The sequence below is a fragment of the Hyperoodon ampullatus genome (assembly GCF_949752795.1).
Source record: "Hyperoodon ampullatus genome assembly, chromosome: 15".
NCBI classification, from domain to species: domain Eukaryota; kingdom Metazoa; phylum Chordata; class Mammalia; order Artiodactyla; family Ziphiidae; genus Hyperoodon; species Hyperoodon ampullatus.
In genome coordinates this window covers 36,781,109-36,797,528 of record NC_136928.1, presented here as the reverse complement: position 1 = coordinate 36,797,528, position 16,420 = coordinate 36,781,109, and the positions used below count along the sequence as shown (strand labels likewise).

General features: G+C 47.0%; 1 protein-coding gene across 1 annotated transcript in view; it reads left to right on the top strand.

Annotated features, from left to right (window-relative positions):
- Positions 1 to 1,399: 1,399 nt before the first annotated feature.
- The window catches only part of B3GNT2 (UDP-GlcNAc:betaGal beta-1,3-N-acetylglucosaminyltransferase 2), a gene marked incomplete at its 3' end in the record, with an annotated part of 30,260 nt that continues 15,239 nt past the window's right edge, over positions 1,400 to 16,420 (top strand). Inside the window, exon 1 of the mRNA XM_079721464.1 lies at positions 1,400 to 1,623. The remainder of the gene's footprint in view (positions 1,624 to 16,420) is intronic.

Sequence of the window (16,420 nt, the reverse complement as noted above, 5' to 3'; positions counted from 1 at the left end):
GTTTGGATTAAGAGTAAGGGCCCATAGTTGAGTAGGCTGAGCTCAAAGGTGCCTGAAATTACTACTTTAGCAATTCCTTCTCTTTCAACTAATTCCACCTCAGAAAGCCTTCTGAAAAATGCAAATAATTGAGGGTGTGGTGTTCTTAATTCCTTAGTCTGATTATCTAAAGGGGATTGCTTTCTTCGTGGAGAGATAAATAAATACCAAGAGACGGGAGTTTTCAAGTGCGCCTCTGGCCAGGCTTACCTCCCGGCGGAGAGCAAGGGAAAGGAGCTGACTGCACTGCACTGGGCCTTTCAAGCCAGGGCAACCTCTCCATCCGGTCGCGCCGGGCTTACCTGGGGCCCTCAAAGTTGTGTCAGCAGCAACTTGGACTCATCTAAGAATGCAGTGCCCTGGCGAGCCGGCGGGGGCGCTGGGATAGGAGGGTGCGTCGTGGTCCCCGGAATTCCAGCGGCTGGGTGTGGTTAGCGCCAAGTCCCCATCCTGCGGGGGAAATGTATGTCACTGTTCAACCATTAAGGCTGCACCTAGGTATCTGCCCAAGGGTCCGCCCTGTCCCTTGGGCCGCGACGCGGGTTCGAGGCCCAGCGTCTGGGCACCTTGCATTTCTGGCTTCCGGATACTCGCTTGGAACCTCGAGGAAACCCTCTACAGGACACCACAAAGAGAACTAAAACTCCTCTCTCCCCATGTTCTGGGCGGCTTCATAAAACCGAAGATGGCATGGCAGTGTCAAGTAGGTGTCATTTGGGCACCTAAGAGGTGGCGGCAGCTACTGGATGGGCAGAGAGCAATGGTCAAGTCCCATTTTGGCTCTGGTTCCCCCTAGCTACCCCCATCTTCCATGGTGGAACCCTGGGTTTTGCGGGGACACATCTGCCCAAGCACTTGGCGGCCGGGGTTCGGTCTAGGACCCGTCACAAACTGACTCCGGCCAGAAGACGCCACTGGAGTCCTCACCAGGCCATGTGCTTATTTTCCCAACATCAGATGTACTGAAAGAGGGGCGACAACAAGAGGGATTTAGGTTAGACTGGAGTTGGAAAATAGTTCTTTTGAACTTCGAGCCGCTCTTTTTCCCCGACGGTCTAGTTCTTGGGGTCCCCTTCCCCCAGTTTAAGCCTTTGCTTTCCAGGTGAGGGCCCGGAGGGTCCCCGGATGCCAAGAGGAGAACCAGCCTACGCGGGTCCCGCGCATCCACCGCCGGACAAACTCGAGCTGTGCCTTCCCCAAACTCGGGGCGCGGGGCGGCGGGCCTGGCGGGGGCGGTGACGTAAGGGGCGGTGCCGGACCTGATTGGCCCGTGAGGCGGGGGCGGGGGCGGGACCGGGCCGGGGAGCCCTGAGGCGGCGACGGCGGCGCCGGGAGCCGAAGCCGGAGCCGGGAGTGAGGCGCTGTGGCGGCGGTGGCAACAAGTGCCGGAGCTGAGCCGAGCCGGGGCCAGGCCGAGGCGGAGCCGTCCCACCGCGGACACCACCCGACCGCCCATCGCGGGCGCAACGCATGGAGCGAGAGCGGCGGCGGTCGCCGGGCTGAGCCGCGCGGAGCGGCCGGGTCGTGGATGCAGCCGCGATCTCCCGCCCCCGCCCCGCTGAGCAGGAGCTGCTCCCGGACAAGGTAGGGCCGGGCGGGTGTGCACTCCCGCCGCCTCCCTCCTCCCCAGGCCGGCTCTGCGCCCTCCTAGCTCTCTGGTCCCCGGCTCCCCCTCCACTGGCCCATCCTCGCTCCCTCCACAGCCCCGTTCCTCGCCGGTTCCGGCTTCGTACTGGCGCCCCAGAGCAGGAAGCAGTCTCTAGGTGGCTCCTACGGCGTTTAGGTGTCCCGGTCCTCCCCCTCGGCCCCCCGCCACCTTCCTTACCCTAGAGGAAGAGGATAACGCAACCCGCGGCAGCCTGTTTTTTGAGCTTCCTGCCCCACTCCACACACACACACACACACCCCGGGACCCGGGAACATCTCCGCCTCCCCACTGCACCCCAACTTCCGGGGAAGCGCGCGCCGGGGTGATGCAGGCGTTGGGAAGGGGCGTCTGAGGCCTGGCGTCCTCATCTGGGTTGCACAGGCGTTTTGGGGAGGGGGCCCTGCTGGATTTCGCGCTACACCCCCGCACCCCACCCTCGCACTGCGCTGCCTGCCGTGCCGCATGGGGAGATCAGGTGTTCTGTGAGCTACAGGGCCGCCAGCAGTCGCTCCCCAACCCCATCCGCCTGCCACTGTTACCTCAGGGTCCCTAAAGGCTGGTTTCTGTGAAACTTAGGAAGAACCTTTTGCTTTGACCTCTACAAAAATATTCCACAGCGCCCGCGTTGAATGATTAACCCGGCTACTTGACCGAAACCTGGGGAGGGGGAAGGGTGGGTGCTGCGGGAGCGTGTCTAGCCGGCCTCTGAGAAACACCTGGAGTGGAGGGTGGACGTGGGGCTGCTCGGGGCGGACTCCTCGAGGGCTGCGGGCGCGGGTTCTGACGGCTGCCCCGGGACGGCAGGCGGACCCTTCTGGAGGCAATAAAACTGAGTCACCTTAATTTCTAGGCCACAGTGCTTTCCACTCAGGGCTGGGGAGCCCCAGAACCTACTGGCTCCCCATCAAGTGGGGAGGAGCAGCCGAGATACTCCCCACAAGTGTCACAGCGTGAAAGCTCATCTCTGAAAATAATATATACGTTTTAAACCTAGGTTGTCGAGGAGGCTCCCTCTCCTTCTTAAAACGTAGGGGTGGTATGTTTGTCTTTTCTCCCCTGCCCCCCCATGGCCTCCTGAACTTCCCCAACTTCGTAGAACGGTAGTTTGGAACAATTATACCATATTCTCTTGCCGCTCCCCTGTTGGAGCCTTGCTGTAGATTTCAGATTGCAAAGCCAGTTGGTGAATATGGGCTTCTACTTGTTATAACAGATCCTTCCGGTGTAATTTTGCTCCAGGGAGGTAATGGGTTGGTTAAAGAGGTGGCCGACAGGGCCAAGAATGGGACTAGAAAGGCGGCGACCCAGCCCAGTCCTAGGGCTCTCAACCCAAGCCATTGCGTGGTCTCCCCCATGTGTTATCTGACAGCTGCCCCAGAGGAAGGATAGGGCTGGGCGGTCACTTCTTCCCACTGCCCTAGTTCCCTCTTCTGTTTTCTTTTTATTTATTTTAAAAATTTATTTATTTATATTTTTGGCTGCGTTGGGTCTTTGTTGGGGTGCGCCGGCTTCACATTGAGGTGACTTCTCTTGTTTCGGAGCACGAGCTCTAGGCTTGTGGGCTCAGTAGTTGTGCGCTCAGGAGTTGTGGCTCGCGGGCTCTAGAGCGCAGGCTCAGTTGCTCCGCGGCATGTGGGCTCCTTCCGGACCAGGGCTCGAACCCAAGTTCCCCGCACTGGCGGGTGGACTCCCATCCACTGCACCACCAGGGAAGTCCTTTCTGTTTCTTTTGAATAGAGGTTATTAAGACTGGTGGAATTTGGGAGAATGTTGCGCAGAGTCCCTGTGCTCTTAAGTCAGATTGGATTTTAAGACCGGGGAAGTTCGGGAGCCCTATAGCACTCTACTTGAGTAAACCTTTTCCTACTGCCAAGCCTTTACAAATGTCTTTATCTTTATTATTATTATTATTTTTTTTTTGTGGTATGCGGGCCTCTCACTGTTGTGGCCTCTCCCGTTGCGGAGCACAGGCTCCGGACGCGCAGGCTCAGCAGCCATGGCTCACGGGCCCAGCCGCTCCGCGGCATATGGGATCCTCCCAGACCGGGGCACGAACCCGTATCCCCTGCATCGGCAGGCGGACTCTCAACCACTGCGCCACCAGGGAGGCCCAACAAATGTCTTTATCTTTAGATCTGCCATTCGGAAGTACTTTTTCGGTTTGGGCTACTGCTTTTTCCCTTGGGAATCTTCCTGCAGTAGGGGCTCACTGCTCTTCATTTAGTTTTTGTGCAGATGGCATGTGTATGATGCAGGCCTAATTCTCCATAAGAGTTCTGAGTTCCCACCTTCACTGTTCACTGGTCTTGATTCCGCCACATACTGTTCTGTGACCTTGGACAAGTTGTTTATCATCCCTGCCTCATTTTCCATGTCTGGTTTTGGGATGGTAGTGTCTGCTCTACAGGATTGTTTTTGAGGACAAATAGGATAATGTTTGCCAAACTCCTAGCTCTGCATCATGGCGTGGGGGGGGGGGTGTTAAGAAGTGCTTAATAAGTGATGGTCATTGTGTAATCAATAGAGAAGTTCCTCCAGGCACCAACTTCCCCTTACCAAAAACAGTAACCATTTAGATTTGTTGGAGACTGAAATCAGCCAAATTTGGCAGATGGCAGATAGTTTTTAAAATCCAGGGAATGAGGTAATCTTTTGAGGAAAATAAACATAATATGCTTGTAAAAAATATGAATTTTTTTCCCTGGGTTTCCTGGATGGAGAGTTGAGTATATATAGGTGGCTTGTAATTTTGAAAATTTCCTTGTTTTAAAAAAAAGCCCACAATTTAGATTCCTCTAATTCTAAGATACTAAAGGTTTGCTAAAAATAGGAAAGTGGAACTGATAATTCGTGGTGGATTTTTCACTGTACAGTTTGCCCAGATGCATGGCTTAAAAAAAAAAAAAGTTACATTAGGAAATGAATGAGAACCCAAAAAAGTTAATCATTTTGCTTTACCCGGTGCATTGTTGGTATAAAGCTAAGATGTTCTGGATACAAATGTGTGGGGCTTTTTCAGCTGATGCAGGGATAAGTGAATCCTTTGTTTCTCAAACTTTGAAACTGTAGGAGAGGAAAACTTTTCTCTTTTTCCCCTCCAAGTTCTTTGGCTGATCTAATAATTAAATTGACATAAGACAGATTAATTGGAGAAAAACAAATTTCATATGTACAAGGATAAAAATATGCGACTCAAAGAAGTGACCAAAGCAGGCAGCTTTCATACCTTTTAAAGAGACAAAGAAACAAATACATTTGTGAAGAACTGACAAAACAAAGGGGTTTGGGTTTAGGGTGACTGATGAGTGAAGAAGTAACAAGGTTTGTGCAGGCTTCTCAGCCCTGAATTCCCTATCTCTGGTGATAAGAATGCCTTCTACCCTCCTGGTGCAGGGGAGGGTACCTTCCTACGGAAGATTTATCTCCTGTTTTCAGGGGGACAAAGGGGGATCAGAATGTCCTTACACTGGCTGTTTTCTCAAGTAACTTTAATTCAAAATAGTCATTGTGTCAAAGTGACATATCTTGGGGTGGCATATTTTGCTCCCCTTCAAAACTTTTAAGTTTTAATGTTTTCCGACAATGCTGGGGTTTTTTGTTTGTTTGTTTTGTTTTGTTTTCCCCTCCAACCATAATTTAGGAATGCTGAACCAGAGCTGTGAATGTACTTAAAGCACACTCTGTTCTTAACATACTGGGTCAGTGCTTTTCATTCATTCTAGCTTGCTTAATAGCTACAATATTTGACTCTACTTAGGTTTTTTTTTTTTTGACAGTTTTATTGAGCAGTTTGTTAAGGACTTTAAAAATTAATAAATATAAATGGTTACTTTTATAAACATTGAAATTATTGCATCTGGGATAATATTTGGTTATGTAATCTTGCACATGCCCCATAGTGGTGCATAAGTTATCAATACTGAAAAATTCTCATAAATGCCTTTTGGTCTTATATGCAAATGCTCAGGAGAAACTAAAATCATTTCAGTCAATTGCCTGGTACTTTTTGTTGTTGTTGTTGTTGTTGGGGGTAGGAGTTTATTAATTAATTAATTTATTTTTGCTGTGTTGGGTCTTCGTTTCTGTGTGAGGGCTTTCTCTAGTTGTGGCAAGCAGGGTCCACTCTTCATCGCGGTGCGCGGGCCTTTCACCATCGCAGCCTCCCTTGTTGTGGAGCACAGGCTCCAGACCCGCAGGCTCAGTAGTTGTGGCTCACGGGCCTAGCTGCTCCGCGGCATGTGGGATCCTCCCACACCAGGGCTCGAACCCATGTCCCCTGCATTAGCAGGCAGACTCTCAACCACTGCACCACCAGGGAAGCCCTGCCTGGCACTTTTGGTGTGTACAGAATGTTAAAACATGAATTAAACTCGGCTCTGAATTTGAAGGTTGGGTTTCTTGGCTTGCATACTCAAAAGCACCCAGTAAAGACCATACACTCAGCAGGTGTGGATCCAGCTGTCCCTCCCCACTTCCCCAAAGGTGGTAAAACTGTAACTAGGTGCTTGCCAAATATGTCTCCAAATTGTGGATGAATAAATTCCTCTCTCAGGAGAGACAATTACCACTAAGAGATATATGTATGTGTGGGGTGAGGCTTTGAGCGAAATGATGTAATGATTTCATCATCACCAGCTGATGATGAGGCTTTTGCTAGTCTGAACAAAGCTTTGGTGGGAAGAACTTGCTACTCGATGGAGAATTAGTTATTAGGGCATATGTGGCACAATCACCTTACTGCTGGGAAAAGTTATTTGAGTTTTCTGTTTGTTATAACTCTGCTTTGAGATTCTTACACTCACTGTGTTGTCTCTACTGTGAGATTTATGCACTTTGCCCACCAGCTTTGTCTTCTTGCCTTGTCTTAGTTTTTGTAACAAAATTCAAACTTCCTTTGAGGGTCAACATTGTTAATAAAGTTATAATGTATGTCTTGAAATATTTTGTGTAGTTTTATTTAGGTACTTCCATAGATAACTCTTAAGAATTTTTTATTTTATTTTTTTATTTTTTTGCGGTATGCGGGCCTCTCACTGTTGCGGCCTCTCTTGTTGCTGAGCACAGGCTCTGGGCACACAGGCTCAGTGGCCATGGCTCAGGGCCCAGCCGCTCCGCGGCACGTGAGATCTTCCCGGACCGGGGCACGAACCCGTGTCCCCTGCATCGGCCGGCGGATCCTCAACCACTGCACCACCAGGGAAGCCCATTAAGAATTTTGTTACAAATTATTTTCTGTGCATCTATGAACATTCCTTTAGAGCAAGGTTTAAAATTATTTTTATTCTGATGTGGCTACAGACAGGAAATTCCCAGTAGGAAGGAAATTGATACTTTCTACTGTTCATTCTGTGGCATTTAAAAATAAGCTTATTGTTCATATGCCTTCACTCTGATGTGATTAGGATGTACTTCACTTAACCAGAATGTTTTATAAAACTGATTATCCAAGAGAATCAATTCTAGAGTGTGGTCAGGTTCTGTCAAATAGTGGTATGATGGTTTAGTGGTTAAAGAACATGAACTTGGAGTCAATCAAATGAGGATTTTTTTTTTAAACTTGAGGCGTAGCATACAGTAAAGTGTGTAAAGTGCACTAATATTAAGCGTGCAGCTCATGAATGTGTGTCCACCACCAGATCAAGAAGAAAACGTTTTCAGTACCCCAGAAGGTCCCTGTGCCCCTTTGCAGTCAGTCTCCAGCCCCTAAAGGGAACCATTATTCTGACTTGTTATATCATCTTAGATGTGCTGCATATCGTCATAGATAGGTTTTGCCTGTTCTTGAACTTCATGTAAGTGGCATTTCCAGAATTATAGAGTGTGTAATCTTTTGTGAAACAGACCTGGATTTGAGTTCCACTTTTGCCACTTACTGTGTGACGGTGGCTACCGTGTGATAAATTACTCTAAGCCCCAGTTTCCTCATTAGTGAAATAGGGGAGATAATCTAGCTCAGATTTGCTAAGAAAATTAATTTGATCATGCACCTAAAATACCTAGCATTGTGCCTGACATACACACAGTGCCTTTGTCCCCCTTTTATTTCTTTAAAAAGATGGTAACTAAAACAACTGTATCTTCTGTGTTTTAATATGCTATTTCACTATAAAAGTTGTGTAGGTCTTTTATGGAAAGTTAGAAGCCAGGGGGCTTCCCTGGTGGCACAGTGGTTGAGAGTCCGCCTGCCGATGCAGGGGACGCGGGTTCGTGCCCCGGTCCGGGAAGATCCTACATGCCGCGGAGCGGCTGGGTCCGTGAGCATGGCCGCTGAGCCTGTGCGTCCGGAGCCTGTGCTCCGCAACGGGAGATGGCACAACAGTGAGAGGCCCGCGTACTGCGCAAAAAAAAAAAAAAGAAGAAAGTTAGAAGCCAAATCTTTGTTGAGTCAACACTTTGTTGATGTAGCATCAGCTTAAATAAGACATATTATTTGTTGATAGTTGATCCCCTATTATTATTATTTTTTTTTGCGGTACACGGGCCTCTCAGTGTTGTGGCCTCTCCCGCTGCGCGGCATGTGGGATCCTCCCGGACCAGGGCACGAACCCGTGTCTCCTGCATCGGCAGGCAGACTCTCAACCACTGCGCCACCAGGGAAGCCCCCTCCTATTGTTTTTAATTGACATTTCCTCTGTAAGTCATAAAGTGACAGTCATTGAAATGTTCCATTTAGAGCTGATTGGTCACCTGTGTGATGTGAGCTAAGGTGCAGTGATGACAGCTAGTTTACACGTGTTTATGAAACCCATGGAAGAGTTTAATTTAGATAAGAGGCATCAGTAAGTGCCCAGGATGCCCAGAACAATGTTTTACTACTTTATGTTTTGTAAAATAATTATTTCAGAAGTGAAAACACAGGGTCAGTTGTTAATTGCATGCTTCATACAACCCATTTAAAATGTCTTCAGTTTTTACAGTCTTCCTCTGTAAGTGGTATTGTATATTCAGTGGTCTCATGTCTCCAGTGTGTGTGGTTTTTGTTTTCTTTTTTTAAAAACTTTTTATTTTTGGAACCATTTTTTAAATGTAACTTTATGGTACTATGGCATTCTAAGAGACTTTTTTCTTATGTTTATTTAGGGAAAAAGTCAAGATAAAGTAAAAGAAAATAAAGTTAATTCCATCTCTTAATACTGTAATTACTGTTAACTGGGTTGAGATCCTTCTAGGTGCTTTTGTCTACATCTGTATACTTCTAGAATGAGACTAGGAAAAACATGTTGCCAATGCTTTGGGCAAATGTAAAGCAAATTGTATGGGCCTTCCTAGAGATACCTGGCTGAGAGGACAGAAGACTTTGAACGTCTGGGTTCAGATCCATCCCCACATCCCTACTTGTGATTGTACCATGGAGTCCCCAGGGACTCCATCAGAGGGACCCCTGTCCTCCAGATTACAGTAGCCAAGGGGGAAAACCTGTCCTTGGACAACTCTGCCCACCCCTCCACCCGACAAGACCTCAAGAAGATATATAACAAAAGGGCCAGTTTGTCCATTTAGCCAGCATGTGTTGATTGAGCATTTAGTGGAAGCCTTGCACTGTGCTTGGCCCCTTGTGTATTCCTAGATGAGTCAGGCACAGTTCTTGCTGTCAAGGAGTTAGCAATCTGGTGGGAACTCTAACCAGGAACTGATGAAAGAGCTGTCTGGTAGAGGTGCAAGAAGAGTGCAGTGTTGGGGTCAGCCAGGAAAGGCTCCTGAGGAAGTTGTGTTTGGGCTTAGCCCTGATGGATGAATAAATAACTTTTAGAGGCAGAGAAAGGAGGGCAGAGGCAGTTGGGGATTGCAGGCTTGTAGCAATGTGTCAGGGGAACAGCAGGTGATCCTGTGGGTTTGGAGGGCATGGTGCTTAGGGAGGGGTAATAGGACACAGTGCAGCCTTGATGACCATGTGAAGAAGTGACACTTGATAGTTACGGAGGTGATGGGGAGCCATGGAAAGTTCTTGTGGAGAGGATGTGGTGACATATCATGGTCAGGCTTGTGTTTAGGAGGATGACTTGAGCCAGAGAGGTGGACGTGAGGTGGGTGTGAACATGGCTCCAGGTCATTTTACGGCCTCCTAATGGGGCTCTCTGCTTCCTATTTGCCCCACAGCAGTCTATTCTCAGAAGGAAGCTGGGGGGATATTTAAAATCTGAAATTGCTTTACATACTTCTCTACTCAGAGTCCTCCACTGGCCCCTAGTCTCCCTCGTGGTAAAGCCAAAGTTCTCTGTCACCTGTCAGGCCCTTGGCTCAGTTCACTGGCTCTCCTACCTCTCCCCCAGCTCAAGTCTCTGCAGCCACACTGGCCTTTGAGCTATCCAGCCTCTGGCCTTTACACTGGCTGTTCCCTCTTCCTGGAATTGTCTCGCCCCCTTCCCTCCACCTTCCCTCTGAGAAGAGAGGCTTTCTCTGACTGTCCCCATCCTTATCCCCTGTACTGTGCTTTATATTTCGTCTAAGCCCTTAGCAACCTTATGATAATTGGCCATATAACTTCATTATTTGTGGTCTGTTTGAAACATCGCTTGGTTTAAGTAGGTACTTGATATTTGTTGAATTAGGTCACTTCATCAGTCTTGCTGGGGGAAAACTGAGGGCCCAAACCAGGTCAAGGACGGTACAGGATTAAAATGGAATCTTAAAAAAAAAAAAAAAAGGTTCTGAAGAACCTAGGGGCAGTACAGGAATAAAGATGCAGACGTAGAGAATGGACTTGAGGACACGAGGAGTGGGAAGGGTAAGCTGGGACAAAGTGAGAGAGTGGCATGGACATATATACACTACCAAATGTAAAATAGCTAGCTAGTGGGAAGCAGCCGCATAGCACAGGGAGATCAGCTCGGTGCTTTGTGACCACCTAGAGGGGTGGGATAGGGAGGGTGGGAGGCAGGGAGATGCAAGAGGGAGGAGATTGGGGATATATGTATATGTATAGCTGATTCACTTTGTTATACAGCAGAAACTAACACACCATTGTAAAGCAATTATACTCCAATAAAGATGTTAAAAAAAATAAAAGAGGATGTGGTACATAAAAAAAATAAAGTGTGTGTGTGATTTATTTGCAGGGGAGTGAGAGAGAAAAAGATAGTGGATGGGATGAGATTTGGAAACCAATTCAGGGAGGTGTGAAGTAAGTGAGCTACAGATAGGGGTACGTTGGAACATTTCTTAACCTCGGGACTTGGAGGCTGTAGTGGTGTGGAAGGAGGGTCCAGAAGACAGGAGTGTAGGGTGAAGGAAGACCCACCATAGGCTTGAACCCAGAACTGTGGAGAGTGCCCATTTTGGGGGATGAGGCCAGGAGCAAAGGCTGCCAAGATGCAAGAGAACCAGTAGAGAATTGGGGTTAGGGGATGGATGGTCTTGAACTTGGGGTGGGAGTAAGGATGGTGGCCACCAGTGTTAGGTGCTCTGGGAAGTCAGGAGAGGCAGCGGACTGTGAAGGCTCTAGAGGGGTGAAGGGGATTGGGAAGGTCAAGGCACAACAAAGGGGCGTGACAAGACATGGAACCTTTTCAGGAAGTTGTCGGAGAGGGAAAGAGCAGCCTGTGCCTGGAGCTACTGCAGAGGGAGAGCTTTGAGGTGGACGATGACATTGATACAGGACCCCAGGGGAGCAGCAGCAAGGACTGTCCCAGGGGACAGTAATCTTGTGGGGGCTGGGGATTGACTTACTGAAAAGGGAGACTGGTCCATGTGGAGAACTTGAAGTAGATTTTGGTCCCTGAGCTGACATTAAATATCTTTGTAACCATGGCAACCCACTTAGCTTGTTCCCTCCTCATCCCCACCCCCTGCATAATAGGAAAAAACCTGCACAGCAAAGCTCATATGTTGATTGTTTGAATCCACTGCAGTCATGAATATGGACCATATTTATGGTCCATGGACCATTAACCTGCTAAGGCTTATAATTTGTGCTTTAGAATTCTGTTGTTGTTTATTTTCTTTGAAAAGCACTTAACATCCAAGTGCTTCTTTTTTTTTTTTTTTTGCGGTATGTGGGCCTCTCACTGTTGTGGCCTCTCCCGTTGCGGTGCTCCGGACGCGCAGGCTCAACGGCCATGGCTCATGGGCCCAGCCGCTCCGCGGCATGTGGGATCTTCCTGGACCGGGGCACGAACCCGTGTCCCCTGCATCGGCAGGCGGACCCTCAACCACTGCGCTACCAGGGAAGCCCCCAAGTGCTTCTTGAAGTGCTTCTTGTGTTTTTGAGTCCTGATCAGGGAGTAACACAGTTGTTTTAAAAAAACAAAAACCAACTTCAAGTCTGGGTCTAGATTGTTCAGTGAAAAGCCTGGTGATGTTTTCAGAATCAAATCTGTTTGTCTTAACAGTGAAAGGATCAAAGTGGGTTTGTTACAAATACCATCCTCTATAAATATTTAACCTTTGGGACTAATGACATGTATTTTACATTTATTATTTTATGGCTAAATTTGATGCTTGTTTATAAGGAACTTATGTAGCTTTTATTCTTTAAGTAAATGAGATGCAACCCTTTTATTTTTCTTCTCCCTTCACCACAAAAGGAATTATTTCCTTCAGATGAACTTAAAATATCTCTCATGAATACTCCTATTTTTAACTGACTGTTTCTCTCTTTTGAATTTTTTTTCCTCAAGGTTCTGATGGATCCTCTTTAGAAAAAAAAGCCTCTTTATAATGGAAATTTTTAAACAAGTGCAGATAACAGAGGGTGATATAATGAAGCCTCAGGCAGCCATCTCTGGTTTCAGCATGATGGCCTCTCTTTTTTTTTTTTTTTTGTCCCTGCCCGACATGTGACTAAGATGCTATGTGAGCACCACCCAGAGTGGGAGGGCAAGGTCATGCTGGACCTCCAGGTGTGGGTGTGGGAGTCATCAGTGTAGAGGTGGCAGAAGTTCTGGGAGTGATTGGACCCCCCGAGGGAGGAAGGAGTGGGCATAGCTTGCAAATGACACTGAGAGACACAGAGATTGCTGTGGTCCCCGATGTTTCCAAGGAGGTGATAATCTATGACATATGAAATGACACTGAGAGACACAGAGATTGCTGTGGTCCCCGATGTTTCCAAGGAGGTGATAATCTATGACATATGAAATGACACTGAGAGACACAGAGATTGTTGTGGTCCCCGATGTTTCCAAGGAGGTGATAATCTATGATATATGAAATGACACTGAGAGACACAGAGATTGCTGTGGTCCCCGATGTTTCCAAGGAGGTGATAATCTATGATATATGAAATGACACTGAGAGACACAGAGATTGCTGTGGTCCCCGATGTTTCCAAGGAGGTGATAATCTATGATATATGAAATGACACTGAGAGACACAGATTGCTGTGGTCCCCGATGTTTCCAAGGAGGTGATAATCTATGATATATGAAGGTAACATTCACAGAGACACTTAAAATTAGGTGATTTAAGAAAACAAATTTAGGGTTACCGGGGGTAAGGGGGAGGAGGGATAAATTGGGAGATTGGGACTGACTCATACACACTACTATATATAAAATAGATAACAAATAAGGACCTACCGTATAGCACAGGGAACTCTACTCAGTACTCTGTAATGGCCTATATGGGAAAAGAATCTAAAAAAGGAGCGGGTATATGTATAACTGATTCTCTTTGCTGTACACCTGAAATGTAACACAACATTGTAAATCAACTATACTCTGATAAAAATTTTTAAAAGTAAATAAAATTAGATGATTTAAACTGCTTGGTAAAAGAGGCCCAGTTTCTAAGCTGCTCAGCAGTGTGCTCATATATTGAGCAAACAACATGTTCTCTTTTATTTTGACAACATAAATTTTTCTTGGCAGGTGGCCAGAGAAAGCGATGTTACTATTTCATCCCTTCTTTAAATATGTAGACATAAGTCTTGGTTCAACAGCTTCCCCTTTAATAGAACATTTGGACAAAAAGCCAAAATGTCACTGTTTTGAGGATGTATATTTTAAATCCATGTGATTAATTTTGATATTTTAAAAAAAATCTAAGAACAGTCCTCAAGCACCCATCGGTAACTTGGTGAAATTTAACAACATTTGAGAAAGGGAGAAGAAGCAGGAAAGGAATCTGGGAGATGGAAGCTGGGAGAGAGGGGAGCCACTCTGCTTGTTTGGTACCCCGTCCTGAAGTTGCCACCCCAGGGTCACTTGTCACTAGAGAGGTTGTCTTCTGGGAGGAGGATGGCCTCTGTCTCTGGAGAAGAGGTCATCTCCCAGGGGCATGTATTTTCATTGGATACTCTGTGTGTGAAGAGCAGAGACTGGCGCTCAGCAGTTGGGGTGCTTTCACCTCACAGTTACAGCCTGTGGGCTGGGGAGCCTCTTGGTCCTGCCTCCCTCCAGGGTGAGGAGAGTGGATCTCACCTCACCTGGAACTATTCAGGCTGGGAAGCATTGCTGGGGGTAGGGGGGGGTCTGGGTAACTAGCTCTTGGCAGTCCTTTTGAGGGGCTTCAGTTTGGGGAGTCCCAGGTGCTAGGAGGAGAGGATTAGATACAGTGCACTAGGGGAACCGAGGGTGTCCTTATGGAGAAGGCAGCGGGATTTGAACCTGTACCTTTAAGTGTGGGGGCAGGATTGAGAAGCAAGAGAATGGATGTCTCAGGCTGGGAGAGCCAGCATGAGCGATGGTGTGAGTGAGGACAGCAGTTGTTCTTAAGGGCTGCTGGGTCCCAGGAGGGGGTTTTGAGGGTGGCATACTTGGATCTAGGATGGGGTCTTTGTGGGAGCACTTAATGAGGACAGGGTGCCAAGTGCTCCTCCATCCCAGCTGTGCCGTCCATGCAGCTCTCTGCCTGTCTTCAAGTTTGGCAGCAGCTGAGATGGACTTGCAGGCCAGGAGCTGCCCATTTGGGTTCCCAGTTCCTGCCCCCTCCCTCCACTCTCCATCTTGGGAACCTCAGACAAGTTTCTGGAAGCAGTTCACTTATCTGTAAAATGAGGATACCTCAGTAACCACTGTGTATTCCCTTGGGCCTTTGGCACAATTCCTGGCACATGGACAAATGTTACCGAGTCCAAGCTTGGACAGCTCACTGCATGACAGGCCAGTAAATCGAGAGATGAATTGTTGGATCAAGGAGTAGGGGCTATATTCGGAAAGCCAGCAGACTGAGAAGATGGTGGACTGGCATCCAAAAGAACTGTCTTACCTGGGTTAGGATTCAGGCTGCTTTTATGCTAGAAGGGGAGGGGATGTGGCTGGTTGTTGCAGACTTCTTGGTGTCAGAATCCTTTGTTCTTGCAGCTGTCCATGTAGGTGTCTAAAGGTCATGATGCTCCTGTAAACCTCCAACAAGACAAACGTTATTCTCTGTTCTGCAGCTTTTTATATGAATGGGAAAGTGTTATACCTTTAAAGGTCAGAGCCTTGAGAATGGACTGTCCTGTATATTGCAGGCTATAGGCAACGTTCTTAACTTGTAGCAAAAACAATAGAACGCAAAGGTTAAAGTAAAAGAAACAGATTCAGTATGGAGTCAGATTTCTTCTTCCCTATTACAAAAGCTGCTGGTGAATGGGTAGAGGCTGGTGTGCAGTTGTTAATTTTTCTTGTTGTAGGGAGTGTCCCTGGTACCTCCACCCCATTTCTTCATTTCATTTCTTTTTTCCTCCTCTCTCAAGATGTCACACCTGTTGATTTCTTTTATTTTAATACAGCATTATTTACATCTCAGCACATGTCAATTCTGTACAACTCTGTGATTTTCATGCATGTTTTTGAAAGAGTGAGTCAGGCAGTTATCTCAAAGCTGCTTCTCTAAGAGACTCCAAATGGCTAAGCAGGAAGTCCTGGAGCCCGAGGCATGGCACTTTATGCTCCTTGGTGTCCCCTTGTGTCCCCTTTGTTGTACCCTTTGTTGTACCCAAGGGCAAATGCTCTTTAAGGAAATTTGTCACTGGAAACCTTCATCCAAATAGCCAAGAAATTGAGACTTCCCAAGGCAATTTATTAAATTATTTAAGAAAAACACAATGAATGTCACTGGTATTAATGCAGTCTCAACTTGCAGCATGTTCAAACAATGTTTATTTTGGAGATATATTTTTATTTTGGAAATAAATGTAAACAAACAAACTTTTATTTTGCAAGAGTTGATGGAGGTGCTCTCAAACCCTACATTTCATGGGGACAAGGATTACCAAATTTAATAGAATTGGGAAGAATATTGGTGATGTGAAGGAGTTTGTAGAGTACCTTTCGGAAGTGACATAGATGAATCTCTGTTGGGGAAAATGGCAGATTGAATTTAGCTGCCCAAGAGCTTAACATTAAAGTGATTGTTTTAAAATCTAAAAAATTTTACTTCTCTTTATGGTCATTTATTATAGCCCATGGAATTAAGTGGTGAGGAATGATGTGATTTTGAAAGTCAATCCTAAAACTTTGAGGAGAGTCAACTTTTGATTTTGTTAAATTAGTCTTTTTCTTAAATAGATTTATTTATTTATTTAATTTTGGCTGCATTGGGTCTTCATTGCTGCGCACGGACTTTCTCTAGTTGCGGTGAGTGGAGGCTACTCTTTGTTGCCGTGTGTGGACTTCTCATTGCAGTGGCTTCTCTTGTTGTGCCGTGCGGGCTTCAGTGGTTGCAGCACATGGGCTTGGTAGTTGTGGCTCGCGGGGTCTAGAGTGCAGGCTCAGTAGCTGTGGTGCACGGACTTCGTTTCTCCACGGTACATGGGATCTTCCCAGACCAGGGCTTGAACCCATGTCCCCTGCATTGGCAGGTGGATTC